Raw genomic sequence first — 14,087 nt, 5'->3', positions numbered from 1 at the left:
TAATATTAATCCTTTTTGTTTTTTTTGGCTGTTGTCAATACCATCAGCTTGGTTTTAGAGGTATTAATAGGCAAACCCCGGGAGTCACAAAACAGTTTAAAACTATCCAGCAATTTCTGTAACCTCATAGGGGTTTTTGCCATCAGTAGGGTATCATCTGCGAAAAGAAGGGTAGGTGTTTTCTCGCCCGCCAGGACCGGGGCATCGGCCGGGCTCTCCCTCAAATGAGCTACCAACCCATTTAAAAAAAGAGAGAACAGGGTCGGTGCCATTACACAGCCCTGGCAGACCCCCCTACTCACAGGAACCCTGCCAGTCAACTGTCCATGGCTCCCCCATCTGATTTTAGCAAAATTCTCCTCATGGAGCTTTTTGACAAATTCAAGGAGGTGGTGTGGGAAACCCATGTCGTTTAGAACCTGCCATAGTCTTGCCCGAGGGACCAAGTCGAAGGCGGTTTTCAGGTCAATGAAGGCCAAGTATAAACTTCCATTCTTGATGGACACAGTTTTCTAGTAAACCGCAAAGAGTCTGAAGACCTGGTCCATCGTGCCCACCCTTTCCCTGAAACCCACCTGAAAGTGAGTTAATATGTTTCCCGCATCAATCCAAGCCCCTATTCTAGAAACAATAACCCTGCCCACTACTTTGAACCACATTGATTAAACTAATCGGCCTGTAGTTTGCAGGGTCCTCCCTTGCACCTTTCTTGAATATGGTAACAACTTCAGCTCCCTTCCACGACTCAGGGACCGGATGTCCCCCTGCAATTAGGTTTATGAGAAGGGTGATGAAGTTGGCCCATAATGGGTGGTCATATAAAAGTAAGTCACCGGGAAGGCCGTCCGGCCCTGCTGCCTTTCCCGGTGTTACACTCTTTATAGCCGCTTCAACCTCATTGGTGGTAAATGGATTGAATGGCTCAGTGGTATCTATAGACATCTCTTTCGCTGTCCCTTGGCTTTCATCTTGTTCCATCTCCCCAGAGTATAATTTGAGAAGTGTGAAAACCATTGCTGGTCTGTTATGTGATTTGAAACAGGTTCTTCTCCCCTTCTGTTAAATTTATTTATTAGCTCCCAGAATAGGGTAGAATCTTTAAGCTGGGCAGCTACTTTAAGCTGTTGCCAGTGGTCCTCCTCCCACTCCCGTTTAGCCAGATACATCGTATTTTTATATTCCTTTCTGGCATTCCTAATAGCCAGGGGGTCTTTACTATGCAGTGCAAGAGTTATAGACTTTCTTTTTTCCCTGCACCTAGCAGTGTACCACAAATTTCCACGCTTGGTCATATTATTCTTGTTACTTCTAATTACCTTTGTGGAAAAGTAGGAACTTAGCTTCTCTACAAGATTGCTATATAAATCTCCTAGGCAAGGTCCCTGCAGGATATTTTGGGACAGATTAAGTACTAACAGATCCCTGCTCATCCCTAATACTAGTTCTTTTATGCTAGACAGTGTTTCTTCTTGACAAGCCACCTTCTGCCATTTTAATCTGCGGTTACAGTTTGTAGGGACCACCTCTTTTGTTATCAATAGTGGGATTTTAGATGCTTCTCCCAAGTTTCCGCCCTTAATTTTCATACAAACAGGGTTATGATCGCTGTCTTGTGTTGGTAACACCTCCATGTCTATTAAGTTCCCCCAAAATCGCCTATTGAGGAGAATATAATCAATACGTGAGGACTGCTAGGCTTATTAAATGTCATTGACCCATTTGGATCCGAGGTGGTTCTACCATTCAGTGCTGGCAGATTATATTCTATAGTTGAAGCGTTGATTTGGACCACCCTTGGTGACCATTTCCCCACTATCGGCAAATTAAGCGGTGGGATTCCCAGCCTTGCATCTTCCTCACTCGCCCCCATTGAATCATCTTCCATCAGCGGCTAGTATGTACAATTGAAGTCACCACCCACGATGATATTAGCCAAAGGTGGGACACCAGCTAATGCAGTTTCTAAAGCTGCTATAGTGTCTGAACTTTGTCCCCCCCGTGGTGCCTCTAGCATAAATATTAAACAATTCCATTGATATATCATTATGAGGGCTTCTTAAAGTTAAATGCATTATGTCACTCGAGCCTGAGTTATGATTAGAGATGTCACAATTTAATGCCACGCTGATCCATATATGTGAGCCTCTGGTTGGTCGCCCTTTTCCAGAATTAATTGCCGGGATAAAAAATGGGGAATACCCAGACTTGTAAAGCGGGGCCGTACTCCATGTCTCCTGAAACATGCAGATCTCATACTGGCTGATGAACTCATTACATTCCGGGATGGCCAGTTTCTTTCCGAGACCTGCTATGTTCCAGGAGAGCAGGGAGATCACACAGCTGTTTCCTTCCGCAGCGACAGGGGAAGCTCGAGGGATCAACTCCTTTAACTTAAAGTTGACTGGGCCCACGGGCGCTCTTGGATCAGGAGGCCAATTAGCATGCTCACTATGAGCAGCTTTACCCAATCTAGAATCCTCCGGGCCCACATTGGAGAAAGTTATCATAGTAGCTGGGATCAATTTTCCCGTATTGCCAATGACAGATGTGTCAGCTGTCTGTACAGGGGGCATATCCTTATCTAGTGAGGAGGGCTGTGGGGCCTCTTCGTGCACTGGACGTCAATCCACAGCCTCTAATTCACTAAACCTGTTATAACAAGGGGTGAGGGTCCATTCTCCATGATGCTGTCTGATGCTGTCGGTCGCCATGATGTATTCTCCCGGCCCTTCGCTGAATTAAGAGTCCAACCATCATCTCCCCCCCCTCCCCAAACATTTTGATTTGAATCCCTAAACATTTAATGCCCCCCACCCTCCCCTGGGATAATTGGTGCCCCTCATCCAACTCCTTCTGTTATCTGGTTGCTGTACTGCCATGTAGAAAAAAGAGAGTGCTCTTGCCATGATGGTTGCTCCAATATTTCTAGGTGCCCCCAGACAAATATGGTCCACTGTTCGTGGATCTTCAAAAGTTACGACCACACAATCTCCTTGAGTTTTCTTTTTATTATGTCCCACCCAAGGAACCCTCTGTACCATTAGTATGTTACTAGTTATTGTTGGTGGAAGAGGGTGATTAGAATTTAACCAGTGGAGCACCTTATTCTAAGTGCCCAGAAGGGTTCCACGACTTGTGGGGCCAGTTCTGGGACCCCAGTTAAAATTACCACGTATGGGCATGCTTCTGGTGGTAAGTTGATGCTTCTACGCTTTTCGGTCCTATCTTGATGGGTTTTATCCAGACTATGAGTGGGGACATCGAGGCTACCTGGTTTATTTGTCCTAGCCTCAGTGGCCGGAGTGGGTTTAACACAGGTTTTACTTGTTTTGGGGTGATTGAGGTTCGGCAATGGGGTTTTCGGAGCTGCTTTTTTACCTTCAGTTAGGCACTTATCCAGTGTTTGGGGTTTGTTAGCAGGTAAAGTTATGTGGGCTACTTTTTTGGCCTGGGTAGTATGCAAAGCTTTTATATCCTTATGTAGCTCATTGAGTTGGTTTTCTATTACCAAAAGCTTCTCTTCTAGGGGGGAAAGTAAGGATTTGATTAGTGACTTCAATGTAGTTATTAAGAGATCTTCCCTATCTACACTGATCCCTGTACTATTAGCTGTGGTATTAGCTGTAGTGCTGTTAGAGAAAATGTCAGCCAAAGTATCATCTAAGATGGAGTCATCTGGAATAGTCATAGGCAAGGTTCTAAAACCAACCTCTTCTTTACCTGAATCTACCCCAGGAACTCCCCTCGCTGCTTCTTTACTGGTATCGTCTCTAATTTCGCTCACTGTTACCGATTTTGGCTTCTTGGCAGTAGTGTTATTATTTTTAGTACGCTTATTTTTTGGGATTGCTCCCTCCCTTTTCCCTCTCATCTCATAGTTGCTACTTTCGGCACGGGTGTCTATTTGTGTAGCAATCAACTTATTTCCCAAAGGTGCCAGGTCCTGGGTATCGTAAGGGATAGAGTCTTGAAGAGTGGGCTGAGTACAAGTAATATTATGGACCTCCGCATGAGTCTGCAAAGAGGTGGAGATACTTAAAACATTTTCTGGACTACGAACCACTGCAATGTGGCCCATAGACAACCTCTTGGCAAATGGGAGATCTTGAGATACCCTTCTCTCCATAAGCACAATTCCTTGGTCTATCAATGAGTTTGTGCGTACTATAAAATCATCAAGAGTTCCCGATAACTTTGTCCCTCCAGCTGCAGCCTTACTTCTAGTTTTGCGTGTCATTTTATCAAAAGTCACCAAGAAGAGAGAAAATATGACATTAAAAAGGCTATTTGGGTATAAATGAGGTGATAAGTACCAATCCTAGGCAGAAAACTAGTGTCCAAATGTATTCAACGTTTTTTAGATTAAGTTTAAGCTTATAGGCAATGTCAATGACTCCCAATATGAAGGATTTTAATACACTATATAAAATATAGGTGCTTACAGTTCCAGGGTCCACCAGCGAACATTTGGCCAGGATCTCTGGCCCAGCCCAGGCTCCTCGGGCCTCTGAGGGCCACAGAGGGCCCACCCTTTGCCCGGGCTTAGCCCTGCGTGCCCGCGCGCGTGGACCGGCGGCACGGGTGTGGTCGCAAGTTTATAGCACCTCCGGGCGCCAAGGGTGACGTAATCGGCTCCGCAGCAGTGCCCCCTGGGAAGGCTAGTCCTCCGCTCGGCAGCCGCTAGGATCAACAGTGTGGCGGCGGGGGGACTAGCGCTGGTGCAGAAGGGGCCAGCGAGGTTTGCAGGGCAAGTCCGGCCACAGGTAGGGTCAGGATTCAGAATGCGAAACACCCCGCTCTGCCGGTGTGGTCGCAAGTTTATAGCGCCTCCGGACGCCAAGGGTGACATAATCGGCTCTGCAGCAGTGCCCCCTAGGAAGGCTAGTTCTCCGCTCGGCGGCCGCTAGCATCAACAGTGTGGCGGCGGGAGGACTAGCGCTGGTGCAGAAGTAAGCGGCCAGCGAGGTTTGCAGGGCAAGTCCGGCCAAAGGTAGGGTCAGGATTCAGAATGCGAAATGCATGCACATAATTTCTGTAATTTCCCCCAGTTCCCTTATATTATTTTGTTTCAAGTCATTTCCTAGGCCATTTATATTCCAGGAGATTAGCCTTATGCTATGTGGCATACCTTTTCCCTATTCGATATCATCTAGCCAACCTTCCTCCCGCGGCCTTTAACATAATTCAATGAGGGTCCTGCCTGGTCAGACTCCTTACTCCAGTTTCCCCACCCATGTGACACCTCTGAGTTGTTTGCAACTATTTTTATGTTTCCTAGCGGGATTTCCTCCTCATCCTCCTGAACACATATCCTAACCTGTCTCTTTCCTAACCCTGCGTGGCATTTTAAAAAATTGTTTCCTTGCCAGCCCTTTCCTTCTACTTCTAATGAAACTTCCTTCTCATTTAGCAGGCGAATGCCTTCCTTTTGTAGCTCATTTGCTGCCTTCTTGATCGAGTCTTTTACCAGGTTTGAATACAACGTGATTCTAGTGATCTCCTTTCCTTCTCTATTTTGTCTAAAACCCACTACCCTGATGCCCCTCGTTCCTATCGATTTCAACTTCTGGCATTTGGAAAAGCCTTGCAAGAGTAGTGACCTATTAAGGGCCTGCCTCTTGCCTAGCTTTTTTCCCTCTGTCCTTAGCGGGATTTGTTCGAGGTATAGCCCCATATTGTTATTTTCGTCTTTCCTTGGCCTGATGGGAAATGACAGTTCATTCATATTGGCCTTTTCTGCCTGGATATAGGGTCTGTTTACTCTCACCTCCCGTGTTACCCAAGCCTCCAAATGTCCTCCCAGTTGCTTCCCCCCCTTTATCTGGCCTTTGGATTTGTTGTCGATCGTCTTCTTCTGGGGTTTGGGTTTAATAGGTGGGCATAGACCTTTTCCTTGCCGTTTTGTATTGTTCGATTTTGGTAAACTCATCTGGGGGTTGGGACCCTTTTTTTCCTTTCCTATAATTCTGTCTTCCTCTTCTGTCACCGCTACTTCCTCCAGGGAGGCGCTCACCTTACTTGCTGGTTTAATTCCTGCACCTCTTATTCTATTTATTAGCACACGTTTTGTCTGCTCTGCCCTTCTTATTATCCTCATTGGCCACTTTGAGATATATATCTGGTGGCCCTCATTAGGTTGTATGTCGGTTTGAGGCAGGGCCAGAGTTAGGGGTTTTGCCTGACATACTTGGTAAGTGTTCATTTCCCTTTGGGTGTTTTGCGGTTTCTCCTTGTACCTGACTTTGGGGTTCTGGGTCAGGGATTTGTCTTATCATGTTTGGCATATATGATTTAATCCCCCGCAGCTCCCTCTCCATGTTATCAAGATATGTTTTCTGAGTTTTTAAAATAGAGTTATTAGACAAGGTGACCTCTAAGAGTCCTTGCAAGGTTCTTTGTAACATTAACATTAGGTCCAGCATTGATGTAGCTGACAGTGATGAAAGATTGCGATTAGGTTCGGGGTTTAATTTAGATGTTTTATTCAATTCCACACAGTGTCTTCAGCTGGTGTTTCTGGCTTCCGATGGGCACTTATTTTTGCTCCTATTCTGACTTGACCTTTCCCTCTGGGAGGATTCTGTTCCTTTCTCCATCCCTAACCGGGGTATTGAGCTGTCCAGAGGTATCGGGCTATCCAGGGAACCGCCCTCCAAATCATAGGAGAAAAGTATACGTGGTGAAGATGACAGCCGTGGCGAGATTAAGCCCCCCTGATCTAATAAGAGCTGTAGTGATTGATTGGCCAAACTGAGGGAGTTGGACACGTGTGTCTACGGGGGTAGGGATACCCCAGCGTTCTTCTCCCCCTCTTGACTTCCATTCAGGGATGCCACTTTGCTTGCTGTAATGTCTATGTCTTTTACAGGTGTAAACACCTTTTTAAAATGTTTCTCCATAAACTCCTTTATTGAGTTTGATGCTGCCCTGGGTCTTGGAGTGTGCGTGGGACGAGAGGAACTTTGACCAGCACGGGAGAGTAGCGCTGCAGGGACTCGCTTCCCCAGGAGTCCCTGCCTGACCTTTGACAGCAGGTCAGCGCCCCCTGTTAGCCCCGCCCCCTGGACGCTGTGATCTCCAATATAATTAAGACAGGAACTCGCTGCGCGAGAGTGCGCGGGAGCGCCGGGCTAAGCCTGGGCAAAGGGCGGGCCCTCTGTGGCCCTCGCGTGGCCAGAGGAGGCCGGGACGGGCCACCCCTCTTGGCCTTCAAAGAGGAGGTAAAGCCACTGATTGACCACTCCATTGACTATCACATCTGGCTTGATACTGTTACCCATACCTATAAGGGAGTAGTTACATAATATATCCCCCTGGTTGAACTTATGCCCTAAGATACAAGACGGGCATGCTATGGTCAATGTGGTACGAATGAACGTATAGTACAGTTGTTTGTTTTTTCTTTTATATTGCTCAGCCTAAACATACCCCTACTAGCATGGATCCCCCTTCTAAAACGTCTAGTACAGCGCCTAATCTCCCTTGGCTAGACGATTTAAGCAGTATGTGTAATATCAGGTATACCCTTGTTACATCACCCAATCTGGTATCTAACGCCAGCCCGCTAGCCCGCAGCGTTAGTACACAGGGGCTTCTACCGACACCCATAAAAGTAAATGCAAAAAGTACAACTCCCGTTAAGGTCACATCTGGTAAAAGGAAACATGACGGGGTTGGAGAAAGTGGGTCCCAAACCAAAGCATCAAAACTGCAGAGTGCGTCATCAGATATAAACCCGCCTGTTAACACGGCTCTGTTAACTCCAGAGATGGGCAAAAAACTAGATGATCCAGCATCCTCTCCCCAATTGGTTTTACTGACCATGATTGAACAGTTGATCAAAACTATTATCCATCCCCTGATCGAAAAAATTAACATCTTGGGGGACAGACTGACGGGGATTGAGGAAATTGTTAAACTCAATCAGGCACACACTGTAACATCTAAGTGTTCACCCCAGGCCGGTCTTCCTAATTCGCCTGAACAAACTATGCAAACTATGCAAAACACAGTTCCCCTAACACAAGTAACAGTCTCCACTACTGTGTGCCCACTTGTCCCTAAAGCCCCACCCATACCTGCCACAGATCGCAATGTTGAGCCTAGATTAAAAAGTACTAAGATTCCTCGTTTTAATCTTCCCCCAGAGGCCGCTCCATTCATGTCCATCCTATCGGGGGTTCCTCCTCTGAAACATGGAAAATCTGAGAGAACCACCGATCTGCTAAATAAAGTCAAGTTCTGGCTATCGAAAAATAGACCCTTACCCCATAACCTTGATGGCAGGATAGTCAGAGTGAGGAGAGTGGGATGGTTGGGTCCCCTTCGAAAAGATATCTGTGGGGACCTGGTTCTAATCAGATTTAGGAGCAGACAAGTTGTCCCCTATCTCCAGTCTTGGCAGCCCCAAGAAGGTGATGGTTCTATAACAACTTGGGACCTACATGACTTTTACCCAAGTGAATCATATACCCCCTTCCGGAAACAAACCGCCGATCACAACACTAAGCTGGGTTATAGATCCTGCCCATCAAATGAGCGCAGTTTCCCCTCTTTTAACTTTTTTCCGCAAAGCCTTTTTAAGTATAGCAACCTACCTCAATTTAACCCTTTCACGCCATATAACAACTGTCAATATTAGGCTGGTGCATACCGTGCAAATTACTCAGACAATAATAACAACTGGGTTAGCTAATTCTATTTAACCTATTGAGATTATGTTGCTTTTAAAATGTATGTTGTTTGTTAAATTATGACTGTATTTTTTTAAACTGTATGCTTTTATGGTTTGAAACAAAATCGAATAAAGCTTAATGAAATTGAAATTGAGTTTGATGCTGTGCTACCCGGGGTTTTGGCCACCACCTTTGTTTTTTTTGCTCCTTTCCTTTTAGCTTTCGGTGTTATTTCAAGGCACCCACTGCTCTCTTCCAAATAGCCCGGGCTTGTCGCATTTGCGTTTGCTACTTTGGGTCTTGATCTCAAGTTGAGTTCAATCAATTTTTTCAATTTTTTTGTGGCCATGATTGACTTACTCCCAGCGCTGTTAGGGCCCGTCGGTGCTTGGTCTCCCTTATATCCCCTGAAGTACTCTGCTATGTCCTTTATAACAGTTGGTTAAGATGAAGTATGAAGGACTAATACGTGCTTATACTGGATCAGAAAAAGTTTTTTGTTGTTGTTTTTTTAGGATCTCTACTGCCTTGGACATGCCCTATAAAATGTCTTTACTTAAATTTGCTGCAGTCCAGTCACCATATGTTATTCACGTGACTCACCAGGCCAGGAAAAAAATATAAATAACAGAATATAGATGAAGAAACAGTTAAAAAGCGAGGTTGCGTTCCGCGCTTTATCCACCACGCCGTCCTCCCACTTACCTGTGTGTCTGTCAGATCAAGCTTTACACTTGTGCCATGCCCCACGTGCCCCACCGATCCGGCAATTAGATAGGGAGCAGGGAGGACCCCGTGCCCCCTGGGTTTTTCCGTCTCTTTCCACTTTTTTCTCCTAGTTTGCCACCTGTTTCCTCCTAGTTTGCCAAGTTGCCGCGTTGCCTTTTTCCACTTAGAGTGTGCTTTTATGCACAGTCCGCTCTACTCACAGCACTCTCAGCACTCGCGGCAACCGCGAAATTCGAATTCCTCGTCTCCTTGTTTCCCTCTCCCTTTCCCTCCGGCCGCCGGCCTCAGCTCTGCTCGCAGTGTGTGACGTCAGGCGGGGAGAGGGCGGTAATGCGGGCGGACGTTCTTCGATGCAGGCGTTCTCCGATGCGGGCGTTTCCGAGGCGGGCAGGCAGGCAAGCAACGTGATCAGTCCCAGAGCACACAGGACCAGTGGTGCCATCCACAACAGGCCTGCTAGTGTCGAGGAAGGGGAAGTTGCCAGCTTGCCCCCGAGGAAACCAGCTGTAGATATAGAGAAACAGGAAAAGGCACCGGTAAGAGTGTGCCTCTTTTCACATGGTTAGCCCCCACTTTTTGCCTGATGTCTGATGTGATTTGGAACTGTAAGTGCACTGGGTCCCTGCTAACCAGAGCCCCAGTGCCACATCACTTTCCCAAAACCTGTACCACGATTGGCACCATTTCAGTTATCCCTGTAAGTCTCTAGTTAATGGTACCCTTGCTACCTAGGGCATAGGTACTGAAGAGGTTCCTCTGGGGCTGCAGCACTGGTTGTGCCACCCCAGGGACCCCTCACCAAGGTTTTGCACTGTGCCATTGCAGGCTGCATGTCTTGCTGCAGAGAAATCTGAAAAGTCAAGATGGCACAACATGGCACACAGCCCTTTGTGAATGCTGAAACCTCTTCAGCCTTGTCAGGTTCCCCAGGATGGACATACATTTAGACAATCCAATAAATTTAGAACATTTTCATCTATTTTGAGACCAATTTATTTGAAGTATTCCATGGTAATCCACATCTTAATCCAAACGTTTTTAAACTTCAAACCTCCCAAATTTCAATGCCTGCCTGTATAGCCTTAACTCTTAGACACATGGAGGTTCAAGATTCCTCATAATCCAACGTAGAGATTGTGATCACAATGCATTATTGGCAGGTAATGTCCTTTTTCGGGAGTCACTGAATTGAGAAAACCAAGATGAGAACCACGTGTCACCATCTCAACTTTAAAAGATGATTTATCTATATTATGATCTACAGCTATATATAAATAGTTCACACTGATGTCAATACATCATACTGTAATTATTGTAACCATTCTGCTCTCCCATAAAAAACATATAACTCAACTCAAAAACACTACCCCCACATTTACAACCAGTGCTCAAGAACTGTGTTTTGTACTCCATGTGCCTCATGTCTTCTAAGTCACCCAAGTGTGATTCAATAAACCTGCATCTAAAATGTGCCTTGAATCTCAACATCATGTTCTTAATTGTGATGAGAGAGATGGATGCTCATCGTCTGTATTTACACAGAACCAGTGGAAGCAAACACCAGTGGCTTATCTCTCCACAGTATTTGAGCTAGCGGCTGCGCCTCTTCCTGAATGCTTTAAAGCCATAGCCACTGTGGGCATTGGCATCCAACAGTATTAGGGCATAGTTATGGGCTATTCACTTATTGTGCAGGTCCCTCGCTCACGCGAGATCTTACTGACATGCACTCAGACTCAGCACAAGGCAAACAGAAGGCTCACTAAATATGAACAGGTGAAGACTTGGCTTTTTGTCTTGTAAACTGACCTATGGAGATCCTTTGCTCCAGTCAGATAGTTGAACTGCTTTAGTGCCTTGAGACACTATATAAAATGGTCATTCATTCATTCATTTTGGCAGCAGAAAATGTTTCTCTTAAGAGGTGTAGGCTTAGCTTATCAACTTTCAAAGAAACCAAGTTGCTGCACTGCTCTGTGTTGTGTGAGAGGAAGAGAGCAGGTAAGCCCCATATCCACAAAGATATGGCACTATCCTGCTCTCTCCCTAGTACTGGCACACGATTACTCTACAGAGTGCCAGGCAATCACCTTTAATCCATAGCACAAAGGTGTATGAATGAGTTTAGCATAGGTGTTTTACTGGAAGGGTGCCCTTCCAGTACAAAATACTATGCCTAGATAAACTTAAAACGTTTCCTCTTTTGGATGTGTGTTGTACAGTGCAGCACACATACAAAGTGGGAATAGTAAAGAGAAATAAATGCAGTTCTCCTTTTTAATGCATGTGTTCAAGGGGCGTTATTTTTGGCACAAACCCCTGCCCACTATTGTTAGTAGATAGGATTTTGAATAAAAAAACTATGGATGTTTGCACGGAAATGCTCATGTACCATCCATGGATCGCCACCTTGATACAGAGTAATGTAAAGCAGTGCTTTGCATTGCTTTGCATTACTTCCACACAACTTTCCTAAGCAAATTGAGTTTTACCCTGGAAAGTAAACCCCCCAAAATGTTTTGCACAGATGAAGCCCAGAGCAAAGTGTGATAATCTGGACCGCAATTATTAAACCCTGCAACACTTTCTCTTCTCCCAGAGAGTGATTGAGACAATGATTCTGTTAACCATGATTGCCTCGATGTAATAGAGTTGTGCACCAGGCCAAGTCCTCAGTTTTTTAGATGTTCCTCTAGAACAGCACGATTTTACTTCATGTGCTGTCTGCTCTTGTTTAAGAGATGAGTAATTTTGAAGGCAGAGTATGCTATTTTAACTATAGATAGCTATGTACAAGCCTCCTATTTGTTCAATGTAACTTCCACCCAAGAAGCAGATAGTACTGATGAGAGCATGCTGCATTTTCAATAATTTGATTGTCACCATTTACACCTATAGTCAATATGGTTTTAGCGTGGTCGGCAACTTTAGGCAGTTGCAGTCACAGAGGTGTTCTCTAACCTCCTCCTGTTCTCGAATCAGGAATGGAAAATATGTCATGGATATGTTAGAATATGCAAACACAACAGGTGATGGACCGAATGTGGATCAATGTCACACACTCTACCCAGTCCAAAGATCTGGGCCCAAATCCATCGTTTTTTTGCACTCCACACCACCCTGGGTTAGACAATGGCGATATGCAAATCAGCTCTGACCCTGTGCCCCATGGGAACAGTCCAGTCCGAACTACAAAAGCCATGTCCTTCCCAGAACGGAATCAAGCATCCGAGGACCGGACCGGTTTCGAGGTAACACCTCTCATCAGCCCGGCTAGCTTGACTCCAGTGGTGTGGAGTGCCTGGGACCCACGTCTGGGCATCCCCAGCGCACTTAGGGCGGAATATGCAAACACAACAGGTGATGGACCGAATGTGGATCAATGTCACACACTCTACCCAGTCCAAAGATCTGGGCCCAAATCCATCGTTTTTTTGCACTCCACACCACCCTGGGTTAGACAATGGCGATATGCAAATCAGCTCTGACCCTGTGCCCCATGGGAACAGTCCAGTCCGAACTACAAAAGCCATGTCCTTCCCAGAACGGAATCAAGCATCCGAGGACCGGACCGGTTTCGAGGTAACACCTCTCATCAGCCCGGCTAGCTTGACTCCAGTGGTGTGGAGTGCCTGGGATATGTTAGAGGCGTTGCAGCTGCCTAGAAAGAAATCATTCGTGAAAAGTACAGCACACAAGAGCAGGTGTTATTTTGTGGTTTCAGGAATTTGGATCAAATGGCCAGGTAGTGTCTTCCTGAGTCATATTCGTTTATTCAAAATGAACAGTGTGAAAGTGACAGTTAAAGCTAACATCACCAATGGGGATATTTGCCCATGTGAAATCCTCCAAGTAGGTTGTGTCAGACTGGGCACCAACTTTATGCCTGCCTACATGAAGTCTAGGTATAGGAGGATGGGTAGCATACCATCGCCATTCCAATGGGCATGATGACAAGTTCAACAAGACTCTAAAGGGCCTGTTTAAGGACAAACCAGAACCCATGAGGCATAAGTGGGACATTCTCTTGCCATGCTTTCTCTTAGCGTACAATGAAGTGCCTCAGAAGGGAGTGGGGTTAGTCCCTTTAAACTTCTGTTTGTCCACCCTATGCATGGACCTATCTGTCTTGTCAAGGAGGTTTGAAGTACACTCCAAAGAACCCCTCTCAGGAAATAGTGAGCTTTGTGTTGTCCCTCCAGTGTCAGATGAAGGTCTTCTGGAAAGGTGCCACTCAGAACCTGGAAGGCAGCCAGGAAATGATGAAGGACTGGTATGGCCAGACGCCCACTCTGGTACAGTATCTTTCTGGCCATAGAGTTCGAGTGATGGAGCCTGTGGGGTCCCACACCTTAAAGGACCAGTAGGCTGGAATGTATGCGGTCAGGGAGTAAAAGGGGGAGGTCACCTTCCTGGTAGACCTCATGACAGTTAGGAAATCCTTAAGAATCATAGATATGAACTGCTGCAAGTTCCATTTCTTTTGGTGTGAAGTAACAATGCTTCTGTTCACAGATGATCGTGAGGTACAGCAGAGTGAGCTTATCCCTGATCTCCTGTCCTCCAAGGAGCAAGATAGATCAGTGGAAGGAGTTGGCTTCTCCCCTACCCTGACCTTAGTGCAACACAGGGACTTGGGGCAGTTTACCTCTCTTTTCTTACAAACTCCAGGGCTCACCAGTT

Source organism: Lissotriton vulgaris, chromosome 6 (assembly GCF_964263255.1).
Source record: "Lissotriton vulgaris chromosome 6, aLisVul1.2, whole genome shotgun sequence".
Classification (NCBI taxonomy): domain Eukaryota; kingdom Metazoa; phylum Chordata; class Amphibia; order Caudata; family Salamandridae; genus Lissotriton; species Lissotriton vulgaris.
Note: the sequence above shows the minus strand (reverse complement) of the source record.